The 13083-nt window shown below is 39.0% G+C and overlaps 1 protein-coding gene across 8 annotated transcripts in view; it reads left to right on the forward strand.

The window, feature by feature from the left end:
- Btk29a (tyrosine-protein kinase Btk29A) overlaps nt 1-13083 on the forward strand; it is a 259480-nt gene that overhangs the window by 216782 nt on the left and 29615 nt on the right. The gene's annotated exons all lie outside the window — the stretch shown is intronic.

Consider the following 13083-nt stretch of genomic DNA (forward strand, 5'->3'; position numbering starts at 1 on the left):
GATTTCTGTTAACTTTGTTGGTTAACAGTGCTCGGAGTAGTTGTCCCACCGTGTACTGACTTTTTGGAAGATGGCGGCGAGAAACGCGGCTCGGAAGCCGTGGAATGCTTCTTTTTCGCAGATTTGACAGTTCGGATACTAAATAATAATAAAATGGTGTATTTATTGCGCGACGGGACGGCTATAACGGCTGCGCGAAATAGTCGGATGAAGGATATCGCGAAGAAACGTAAAACACGGTGACAGTAACAATATCTCACGACTGAAACGACCGAGTGTGATTAAAGCAGTCTAAAAAGAGTAAAACAAATTACAGTGAAATAAGAACTACGGTTCCCGACTTTGTAATCAACCCTCGGACTCCACCTGCATACACCATTTTCCAAAATGGCCTCGCGAACAAAACATTTACGCTCTACAAGCTAGGCTCGCCTCGCTCGCAGAAGATTAAATTGAAATGTATTCAAATTCGAATTAAATTAATTCGATTCGTTTAATTCATTTCAATAAATTTGAATTCATGCGCATGCATCGAGCCGATGTCATTCGATTTCAATTTTAAACTCGAACGATTAAAATGCAAGTTGCGGTGAAACCTACCCAAATGGTGCACCCTTTTCGCTTGAACGTGTCTCTGCGACCTAGAACAAGAAAATATAATATTTATTAATCAAGTATCATTAATTAAATAATAAATCAAGACATTTCTTTCAACCCAGATCATTTTTATTCTATGCAATCTTTTTTATTGTACTGGGTTATCCAAAAGTACCTTTACGATGTTAAATGAGAATATATAATATAAATAAATCTTTCTAGCATTTCTAACCTACAATGACAGACAATTTCAACATTGGAGTCGTATACGATCGAAGAGCGTGTTAAAGTTATTAAAATTAATTTTGCAAATCAATAAAAAATACCTATTGTGTCAATAAAAAATACCTATCGTAAATTACCTGATTTTTTCGGCATACATAATTGCCCATCAGAGCAAACAATTCGAAATTTGGTTAAAAAATTTGATGAAACTGGATCTATTCATGATAAACCAAAGTCTGGCAGACCAAGAACAGCTCGTTCGAATGAAAACATTGCTGCTGTTCATGAAAGTGTTGCTAATGACACGTCAACATCAATTCCACGTCGTTCTCGAGAATTGAGCATTTGTTATGGCAGTTTGTGGCGAATTTTGCATAAAGATTTTCATTTGCATGCGTACAAAATTCAATTAACACAGAATTGAAAGAACGTGACCACATTTGCAACGCAGAAATTTCGCTGATTGGTTAGAACATCGTTCAATTGATGCATTGTTTTCACACAACATCATCTTCAGCGATGAAGCTCATTTCACATTGGACGGACACGTCAATAAGCAAAATCATCGCATATGCGGAGATGAAAATCCAAGAGCCATTCAAGAAACATCACTTCATCCAAAGAAAATTACTGTTTGGTGTGGATTTTGGTCGAAAAGCGTGATCGGTCCATTCTTTTTCGAAAACGAGAATGGAGATGCAGTTACAGTGAATAGTGCACGTTATAATGAAATGATTATTAATTATTTGTGGCTGAAATAAAATGGAATCGACATAAACAATGTTTATTTTCAACAATACGAAGCTACGCCACACACAACGCGTGAAAACATCACTTTATTGCGATCGAAATTCAATGGTCGGTAATTTCATGGAATGGTGATGTGAATTGGCCACCTCGTTCGTGTGATTTGACCCCATTGGACTTTTTCCTTTGGGGTTATTTGAGAAGCAATGTTTATGCCAAGAAACCAGCAACAAATCCGTGACCTGAAAAACAACATTAGAAATGAAATTGGTGAATTAAACGAGCAAATATGCCAAAATGTCATCGAAAATTTTTATATTCGAATTGATGTCTGTAAACGTAGTCGTGGTGCTCATTTGACAGATATCATCTTTCACACATAATTGTCATAGATGATGCCTGATAATTAAATAAAAAAACCAATAAAATTAAAAATAGTGTGTTTTTTATTTTTAAAAAAGTTACATTGTATTGTTTTCCCATATAACAACTGAGCTTTTCACAATTCATAGAATACAGGCGAATTTAATAATATCAAAACTGTTTTGAGTAATGGTATGGCAATTTTTACTGGCGCCTCAGAGTCACCATTCGAGTGCAAAGGGTGAATATTAAAAAGAAGGCGTGGTGAGCTCTCCAGAATTAAATAACAACAATAAGATGAGATTGAATAACAAACGGAACGGCGTGTAGCAGTCGCACAAAGCGTCGCAGGTTCTCCAAAGATAATTCCCGTGAAAACGGTCGAGCAACTTCAATAATAAGATGGAGTCCGTCCAGCTCGGGAGCACGAGAAAGATTGCAAGGGAGTATCCAGGACCTTTGTCGGAAGATTCGCCGATGGAAAAAGAAACGGAGTATTCATTTTCCATGAGACTTTAAGCACTGAAGACGTCCGATCGAATCTGGAGCCCTTCGCGATTTTTCTGCCGGCCTCTGTCCCACCTCCTTCTCTCCTTTTCTTCCTTTTTCTTCTTCTCCTGTCCTCATTCTCCTCCACTATCTGTCCGTGTCTCAGACATTAAAGTGCCCGAGCAAGCGGAAAATTGTTCGCGATTTCTCGCTCGCATTGAATTCATCGACGCTCTAATGGAATCGAATATTACCTCGATCGAAGAATCAGCTTCTGTCTGAAGCTACCCGAGGAAAAAAGAAACACCGGAAATTGTGTAAATAGAGTCGGCCGGCTGATTAGCGGAAGTAATTGATTCGCACCTCGCTTCCAGCTGGATGTACAGCGATGTAAACGTTTAAATATCAAAATGAATTTCAAACGTTGTAGTGCTGTTTTGCCGAAATTATGTCCGCGATCGTACCGTGAAATATGTAGGTATTGCTCCGAATTTTTGTTCAAATTGAATCATGATGTTAATAAAACTCTGCTTTTAATGAAACCGTACTTTCCGGATTAAAAATCTTGATATTTTGTTCAGATTACATAACGTTTCCAGATTTTACCAATTGAATTTTGCGACATCCGCGCCTGGAAGGTACAGTGACTCCCATTAATATTCTGACGCTCTCAAAAAACCGATAACTTTTTCAATATTGGACGATAATAAAATAGCAAGAACGCTTTAAGACAACGAGACGGTAAACAGAGTATGTCAATGCCGGGAATACGTTTCGATTAGATAGGACGTTTGACTTCTGACACGCTGCATTGAAAGCTGCGTACGCATCTAATTAACTCATGGAAATGGCTCGGTTCGCGAAGATTACCGACCTATATTAAAAAAGCAATATTACGTTGCAAACCGTTTCTTATCTGTAATTCGCGGAATATTTAGCTCGGGGTATCGATCACGGAAAATAGTGGCTCTCAAGTGAACGTACAATATTGACCCCTAACTTTACTTTAGATCGCAATCTGTTGTCCAGCAAGTTTGAAGATTGTGGAATATATTATCTAGAGATGTGCGCGACCGGGACGGGACAAGACGGGAACGAGAACGATTTTCGGGATCAGGACGGGATGTTGAAACTTTCGGGTTTCCCGAAAATGTTCAGGATTTCTTAAAATGCTGGGATTTGAAAGCGTGTCTTGTTTTCTTGAATATGATCATAGTGTTAAATTTGTCTAACATCAAGTTTTATTTAACTTGATAATTTATAACTAGACAGCGGATGTTTACGCAAATGCATATTTTTATAGAAAGTAGGCAAAGTTATGGGACCTGGACAGATATTTACGTTGTCGATAGGGAATTTTGAAAATATAGTTTGTACTAAATAATCATTAAAATTATGTTTACTGTTTTTGCGACGGCAACTGTACGCGTGGCTTCTCTTTACACGATATTTCGAAAAACGAAATTATATAGAAGACTCTTGTAGCATAGATAAAGACTAGACAACAATATTAAAAGATTCGGGTAAACTTTACTTTACCGGACTCAAAATTTGTGCCTTTCTCCTACAAATTATTATGTATTTGGTATGCTATCCAGTAGATTTGTATCCGGGGCGGTTGTAGATCGAAGTTTCGATCCTATAGGATCAATGGTTCAGGAGCTATGTTTGCTTAAAGTTGAGCAATCTGCAGTGTTTTTGACAGGTAAGGGCGCCGCCATATGTATTAGTTTGTAGTGACGACTACGAGCAGCTTACCGAACAGCCGCCCCCCTACCTAATCACGAGCAACTCGGTAAGCAGCGCGCGACCGTCACTACCAATATGGCGGCGCCCTTACCTGTCAAAAACACTGCAAATTGCTCAACTTTAAGCAAGCATAGCTCCTGAACCATTGATCCTACAGGATCGAAACTTCAATCTACAGCCGCCCCGGGTACAAATCTTCTGGATTACATACCAAATACATCACAATTTACAGGAGAAAAGCATAAATTTTGAGTCCGGAAAACACCCGGAACACCCACGGGAATCCCGAATATTCTCGGGCAACCCGAACATTTTCGGGATCCCGTCCCGACATGATACAAGCTTTCCCATCCCGTTCCCAGCATCAGGATTCGGGAATTTCCGGGTTCCCGCACACCTCTAATATTATCGAATAAATTCATCAAGAAAATCATCCATTTAAAAATGATTTTTCGCGACACATGCGTTCGAATGGGTATACCGCCTAACAAGAAAGAGTTCTAGAAACGTTTCGATCCTTTTTTCCTCTCGAGTTCGATTCCCAGCGATCATATACATATTCAAAATACGATACTCGAGAAGTAGATCACCGGAGGAGAGAAAGGAATATGTCGATACATTTTGTAAATGAGAACGGACGATCGTGTGATGTAGATCGGCTACGATATCAGTTTCAGTCGTCTATTTATTGCCACGCAGATGAAGTAATTGTCGTAGGAGAACGAGCTGGAAGGTCCCTGTATATCGTTGCTCCCGATACAATCTACTTAACGATACAGCCGCAGCTTAAATCGGAAAGATGATTTAATCGTGAGGCAATGCTCGATCCCTCGATCTTTCGTCGGCTTCCCGTTCACAGCAGAAAGTATCTTACATTATCTCTTTTATAAAAGCTTATAAAAGCTTGTCGAGAATTTGGTGGAATATGTTCAATTAATTGGTACGGTATTTTATTATTTGCTGCAAGTATTTCACTGTTCTAGTTATTTACAGAAAATCGATCACGAAGGAAAATCGAGTTTGATTTAATTTCGCTGCTCGCAAGAATGTGAATCTGCATTTAATTTCCGCTGTGATAATTTAATATCACTGTACGTGGCGATTAACACGTACGGTTCTATTAATTTATCCCGATTGATTTCTGTGTATGTAGTACGGAATTATTATTATTTTCTGAACGAAGAGACATTTTCTTCAACAGAATGTTTCACATAGAAATAATGCGAATGGAGCCTCGAGTTTGGGGTATTTTTCATTAAGAAAATTCGCGGGACATGTTGATGACGGTTTGACAAATTTCAAAGGGTTCTGTAATAAAGATGATTAATTTTGTCAACGGGTAGGAGATTGCCGGCTCGAATAGGCGAAAATGATTTGGTGTACGCGCGCCGAATATTACCGCCTCGAATATTTTCCGGGCATGACCGGAAAATTCATAGAGGCACTAACGAGCAGGTGGAGTGGGGCGCGGGGGCGTGATTACTTTAATCACTTCGGCAAACAGCGATTAATGCGTCCACGTGAAATCAGCTCATTTATGGCGGCCTTTATGCGCGCCTAATTTTAACGGGACGTGTCAAAGCGATGAATGCAGCAGCTCCCGGACCCACCGTATTAGGTTGTCAAATGGTTCATGATTGTTTAGAGGGTGTCCAGATTAATGTTGCCGAGACTCGTTCGAGATTATCGAGCTTCGGATATAATCTGCCCTGCGAAAAGAAATTCATCTGTGGATTGCGGATCTTTATGCGTTTATAGCAAAATCGAGTAGATAAAGTTCAGAGTTGTTGAAAAATTTGAAGAATTGAACATGTCGATATGATTTCTCTTTGGTCTTTCGTCTATTATAATCAGCATCTACTCACCTTCTCGCAATAGCTGCGTTTCACGTCATTTAATAACTCAAGCAACATTTCTGTCTTAATAAGATTTATGTACAAAAGCGTTCTCAAAGCTCTACTACCCTGTGCAAAAAGTTCCAGGACAAGCGAAATAATACACGTACTATTCATTTATTTATCAATTTCTATTTCAATTTCCGTGATGGTTTTTCACACAAAATTGAATCGCGCAATAAATTTCAACATTATGAAAATTGCCGCTTGTTCGAACCTCAGTTGAAAAAATCAACTGTTGCTTTTGAAGTTGGCAACACAAATATGTTCTAAACAGGTGTAGTAACTACATACAATAAAAATAAGAGATATACAGTAGTGGACAAAAGTTTAAGGACCCTCTAAAAAAGACGATAACTATTTTAATATTGTACTATGCGTTTTGAACTTTTGTGGGAAGCTAGAGCAATTAGTTTACTACAGGATGCGAAAAGAAATTTTGTCAAAAATTGCAATTGATCGGAATTGTTGAAAAAATGCTAAAAGTTGCATTTTCAATTTTTTTATCTGGGCCTATATTGAAAATTTCAAAATTACTTTTTGTCGATCTTTGTCAATTACACATACTCTGAAAATTTCGTCAAAATCGGTTGACGTTGCAATGAGCTACAAACGTTTAAAGATGGTAAAAATTGCATTCTCACGATTTCGGCTTCTAACTGCAATAAATCTAAGGATCCTTACATCTTTCAATGCCTGTCGTTCTTTTCCCGAATCAACCGATTTCGATGAAATTTTCACAGTGCGTATAATTGACACAGATCGACAAAACGTATTTTTTAAATTTTCAATATAGGCCCACATAAAAAAATTGAAAATGCAACTTTTAGTATTTTTTCAACGATTCCGATCAATTACAATTTTTGGAAAAATTTCTTTTCGCATCCTGTAGTAAACTAATTGCTCTAGCTTCCCAAAAAAGTTCAAATCGTATAGTACAATATTAAAATGGTTATCGTCTTTTTTGGAGCGTCCTTAAATTTTTGTCCACTACTGTAGCATTGCACGGTTTCTTGTAAATGAGACTGTCCTGGAACTTTTGGAACAGGGTAGTAAATGTCCCGCAACAAAAGAGAGGGGGTCGGAAACATTTGTATTTGATCGACGTAACTAAAGAATTCGGTTTCGGGAGCGTGTGCTCTTTGAAAAGAGCAATTTGCCGCGACCATAATTCAGAGTGCGCGGTGTCCGACGTGTCCGGCAGCGTTTTCGAATTCCATTTACATCGAGCTCCAGCGACCGCCGCGCCGCGTTCCGTTTAATTGAGCAACAAAACGCGAAATTACTCGTCACCGAATAGACCAATTAACGTGTCCAATTAATCGGACAACGAAAGTTACACGGGACGCACGCGCGTGTTCACGTTCGCGGGCCAACAACGCAGGCTCCTATCGTCGCTAAATCGTTTCGGTAAACCGATACCGGGATCAATTACAAGGCACTAAACGGGGGATGCGACCGGATGCAACCAGGTGCAACATACTGCATCGTTGCTGCAGGAGGAGCCCGAGGAAACCGGAAACTGTTCCCCGAAGGGAATGGTCGGGCCTCTCTTTCGATCTGGGAAAGGCAAATGACTGTTGTCGGGATAAACGGGATATGAACCGTTTTTTTTTTAATTGATCATCGATCAATTAATTTTTCTTTCGCGTTTAACACGTCATTTTAACTCGAAAATTAAACATCTCTTTCGACCTAGAATTTTTTTAAATTTGGTGGATATGAAATTGATATTATACCTCATACAATACTTAAACGTTTAGTAATTGATTAGATACTAACATATCTATGTTAACGATGTTTGAAATAGTGGTATGTACAGCAATTTTTAGTGGCGCCTCAGAATCACCACTCGAGCGACAATGGTTAATAATCTCGACAATTATATAGAATATATGAAGCTCGACCAGTGGTAGATTCACCATTAAAAAAATGTACAATTTCATCCGTTCGTTCTAATAATTCTTTTTCCTGCCTCGAATTTTCCACATGCGAATTCAACACGCAAACAAGCCCAGGCACAGAGACATCCGAATGATTTCCTTCTCTTTTAGGAGTCCGCCGCCTCCGGCGCCATTGTGGCCGGTGAAAAGCTGCGCTCCCATTGGCACATTTCGGCCGTTCCGAACGTCTCCGAGTAATCTGCATTCCCGGTGCAATGATAATGCACCTGAGACGCGGACCTCGTTCCTTCGTGAGACTTCTTGACACTGTGTCTCTTGCACAGCTGTAGTCTTAGCCTCGTCTGGAATCTCGGATATCTTCGTCACTTTTATAGCAACAATATCAACGTCGCAAAATATTTGCTGAATATTAACGGAATGATTTTTACTTTAATAACCGACCATTAATTTTTGTCATTAGTGCATAAAATGCACAATCCACTGATTATTATCCGCAGTAACACTATAAGCATTTTTCTTCTGAAAGGTATACCTCAGAATTCCGAGCAAATTGATCTTCTTGCTAATTATTACACAGCGGACTTTATGCTTTTATGGGGAAAATGATTAGAACCTGTTAAACATGTTAAGAAATGAAATAAATTTCTGTTTCACTTCAGTTTGTTGTAGTTCGCGTAGAACATTTTTATTTCGCATAAAGATCCGCTGTCTACTAATTATCTGTTACATTAGAGACAAAATTATACCTTGTATATTGCATATTTATCGTGCTGGAATATTTGTTTACCAAATCAGAAGAAAAACACGACCCACTTCAATTTCGTAATCAAATTTCGTGTGATGTGTACAATTAAAATTGGCAAGTTGGAAGTTAGAGACATAGAGAGAGAGTTGACCACCCTCGTCGACCGGTCTTCACGGGTTAACAGGTGTGCAGGTGGGGGTGTCCGATGATTGCGGGCGCGGAGGTAGCCTCAATTAGCTCCCTTTATTCGGACCGGGGGCTCACATGGCGTTGGTGGAAGACAAACGGCGAGGATGGGACGGCGAAAAGATTTAATTGCGGGGAAAGAGAGTAACTGGAGTGCGCTAGAAGGCTTCCGAAGTGCAGGTAACCGCGGCAAACAACCAATGTATATAGGCGCGAGTCGAGCGGAACCGAGCAGAGCCGATCCGATCCGAGCAGACTGGAGCAGAAACAAAGTCGTTTGTTTTATTCCGTTCGTAAACCAGCCGTGGCCGGCAAAAAGCTTGTGCAACTGTACATTTCGGCCCCGGAACAATGGCCGACCGGAAATGAATGGCCCGCATAACTGACCCGGTCTCTTTGCCCACGGCTTGTTCTTGTTTGCCAGGCTGCTTTGCCTTCGCGACGGCTAACCGAATCCTTTCGATTCTTACTCCGGCTTCTTCTGGAAACTGCTTTCTTAACACGGTGTACCTTTTATTAGTTTTCTACGGATTCTCCCTTTTGATTGATTCTGCTCTTTGATTCCGCGAAACGTTTGCCCTTTCTTCGAATCGAACCAGATGTGGCACTGTTGGAAATGATTGATCGATCTGCTGCCATTATTTGTTCGTTGGTTTTCAAGATAGAAGGTCTGGCCAGCTTTCTTTAACTTTTAATTACTCGCATGTAGTACATAATATTGTTTAAAATTAGTGTACATATGTATCTTATGTGGCAGTAAATGTACAATACATATACATAGTCAACACACACATACTACATACATTAATTTTAAACGATTTTCATGATCGCATTCTACGGGAGCCTACTGTATTTACAATCTCGAAACTTGAAATTTAGTGTTTCAAGCATGAATCAATATGTACGACTACGCTAGCAAATATCTGTTTTGCATTAAAGTATAGTTATTACATTGAATAAAAATTTATTTACGTTGCAGTGATAAAAAGTTGGAGTGACTGAAGATTAATAAAACTGTATATTTTCTCAATTTTCTTGAAAAAAGTGTCGGGATACACTACTAAAAGATGCAACTCCGATCGCTCTGATTCGTATGTTAATTCTATTGAATGCAACGATGAAGATCCAAGCCCGATCACTATGATTTATGTCTCTTTCCGAGCATTCCGAAAGAGCAACGATTCAAGTCTTTGATTTATTCCGGCAGCCTGTCTTTAATGACGCCACAATTAAAGGGTCGAGTATCGGAAACAAATCAATTACCTAAATGGCAATCCTTGACGCTGCATTCTCCTGTTGTCATTAATTGCGGTAATTAATTAGTCACGTATAATTACTAGCAGCGGCGGCGTCGGCGTCGACGGCATTGATGTTTCGCGACCGTGTTTCTGGCCTCTTTTAGGCAATTTGATCAATCGATCGTTCAATGACGATAAGATTGCTCTAACGGCTGAGGTCACTGGACATAATGGGATTTGCATGGCAATTAAGCTGGCCGATCGAAGTCTTAGCTTGATGACCGAATTATAACCACGAGAAGCCTCTCGTTACTTTTATCGACATATACTTAGAAAATTTCAATTAACCGCTCCTGAAACGTTGCCGTGCTTCTTTTGATCCAATTTTCCAATCGCTGACATTCTCAATTTTATTAATGAAATATATATGTATATATACAGGGTGTGGCCGGACGGGTGGTACAACCGAGCAGGGGTGATGCTACATGTAAAAATAAGTCGAAAAAATTTATAAAAAGAACTTTTTAAAAACCACGCTTATATTAAAATACACTAAAAAGGAGAAAATAATTTTTTTCCTGATTCTCCCAAAAATTTATTATAAATTTAAACAAAATCATTGCATTAATGACTATAATTAGTCAATATAGTTTAGCACTCCACGCTTTTATTTTTATAGTCACTAATGTCACGATTTCATTTAAATTTATATTAAATTTTTGGGGGAACCAGGAAAAAAATAATTTTCTCCTTCTTAGTGCATTTTAATATAAGTGTGGTTTTTAAAAAGTTTTTTTTTATCAATTTTTTCGACTTATTTTTACATGTAGTATCACCCCCTGCTCGGTTGTACCACCCGTCCGGTCACGCCCTGTATATAAATGTAAAATAAAATATTAGATGCTCGACAAAATAATTTGAATCGCAAAGATGCATTGCTCTACGATAGAAGATGCCTTGCGCGAGTAATTACATTCCTCGGGCATTGAAAAATGAAATAGAAGCTAGAAAATTAACGACAGCCGGTTCCACAGGATAGGATAATTACAAAATCATGGTTGAGAAAGATCGTCGCGCGACGTCCACTGGAAATTTTCATCGTCTTCAAAGCAGCGGAGCAACGTTCCTCCGTCTCGAGAACGCCTCGACTTCCGGTTTCGAGATTCCTCGGGCATCGAGTATGTACGCCAAAGGAAAGAGAGAAACAGGTTCCTCGAGACCTAATTAACGATCGGCGATTCTCCGATGCAAGTTCAATGCTCGCCGATAAACTTTCCGTAGAAAAAAACGCCGCAGAGCTAGCCAGAGACGCCAATTACTGTTCGTTCGTGTTTGAAATGATCAAATAAACTTCCTCCATCAAGTTAATATTATCGTAAAAATTGAACAAACTATGAAGAAGGAGAATAGAGATACCAGTCAATTTTATGCTCGGTTGATTTATTGTTAAAGAATGATTTCTGCGTAATTGCTGTCGACGCGGACAATTTTCATTCCGTATAGAAAAGGAGAATGAAAGCCAAAATATTGCGGTTTAATTAAATTACTTTCCGAACGACCTAATAAATGTTGTTGGTAATTGTTGGGGGTGAGTTTGTCGGACCACAGGTGAAAATCGTACACGCACGAGCGCATGCCGGCGCAAACACGCTGTAACTAATCGCAAACACAAACACAGAGGTGGTTGTATACATTAATCAGCCAATAACACAAGGACATCGATGTAAAGGACAAACAGACAACTCGTATAACCGACAAACAGAGGACACGCGCAACCAAGCAGTATAGAACCGAGCAATTCGTGCGTCGCGTCCTGTAAATACGGAAACAACCCCTGTCGAACTATGTGCAACAGTTTCGCCCGTTCTCTTTGATCCTCGTTCTCTTCCGATATTAGTTTATTATCGCGCGATATCCAATTTCATACGTTTCATCCGATATGGAACCGAGGTCCTAACCACCGAGTTCCAAATTTTCTGACTCGGCCACGATCGGATATACTGCACACTTTTCTACGGATGTACAGTGACTCCCACTAATTTTAGAACGCTCCGAGAATATCGATAACTTTTCAAATATTGGACCTTACAATTTGATCTTTTTTCGACGTTAGAATAATCGTGGGAAATGCCGAGAAAATACTAAAAGTAAATGCTAAATTAATAAAAAAGGAAAATACTAAAGATGCATCCATGAGGAATTATTCGACAGATTTATTTCACCGAGCACATACAAAAAAAGATTTATTGGAATTTAAATGGAATCATATGCTCATTTATTAAAGCAGCGATTTTAAATGTTTGCTATATCTGTCGTACGCGCTACAGTACAAAAAGATGATAATAATATTGAAATAATTAAAAAATCAAAAGAGATGATCAATATTTACGCGCATAAATGAATACGCAAGCTAGTAAGAATTGTAATGAATAATCGCGCGGACGCTTTCAAAACGAAAATCAATGCAAACAATCCCATTAAAAACACGAACAATCGGGGCTACATTTAAATCGTAAAACTCGGCGAAAGCAGTTACGTTCGCGAAATGATGTGTAAAATAATGAAAATAACGATAAACAACAGGGGCTGCTGTTAAATCAAACCTGAACAAAAACGATAACGATAAAAGGAACGATGTATGTACACCAAATAACGAAGAAAATAATGATCATACTGACAAACAACCGGGGCTGTTTTTAAATCAATTTTTAGCAAAAATGAAATGAACACAATAAGAATATGACAATAAAAACGGGCCAGGTCAGGTTTCGATTAATACTCGTGAAAAACTATAATAATGATCGTAAGAATGAACATGCTCGCCGAAAACAACCCGTTAAAATCACCGAAGAAAAAATCCTGCAATTCTCCAGGGGAATCACAGCGGGAGACGTGCGTTCGAAAGGAAACTAAAAGAAAACCGTGGAGAATCGGTGAAAAATCAG

This window comes from Lasioglossum baleicum, chromosome 4, assembly GCF_051020765.1.
Source record: "Lasioglossum baleicum chromosome 4, iyLasBale1, whole genome shotgun sequence".
In the NCBI taxonomy this organism is placed as follows: domain Eukaryota; kingdom Metazoa; phylum Arthropoda; class Insecta; order Hymenoptera; family Halictidae; genus Lasioglossum; species Lasioglossum baleicum.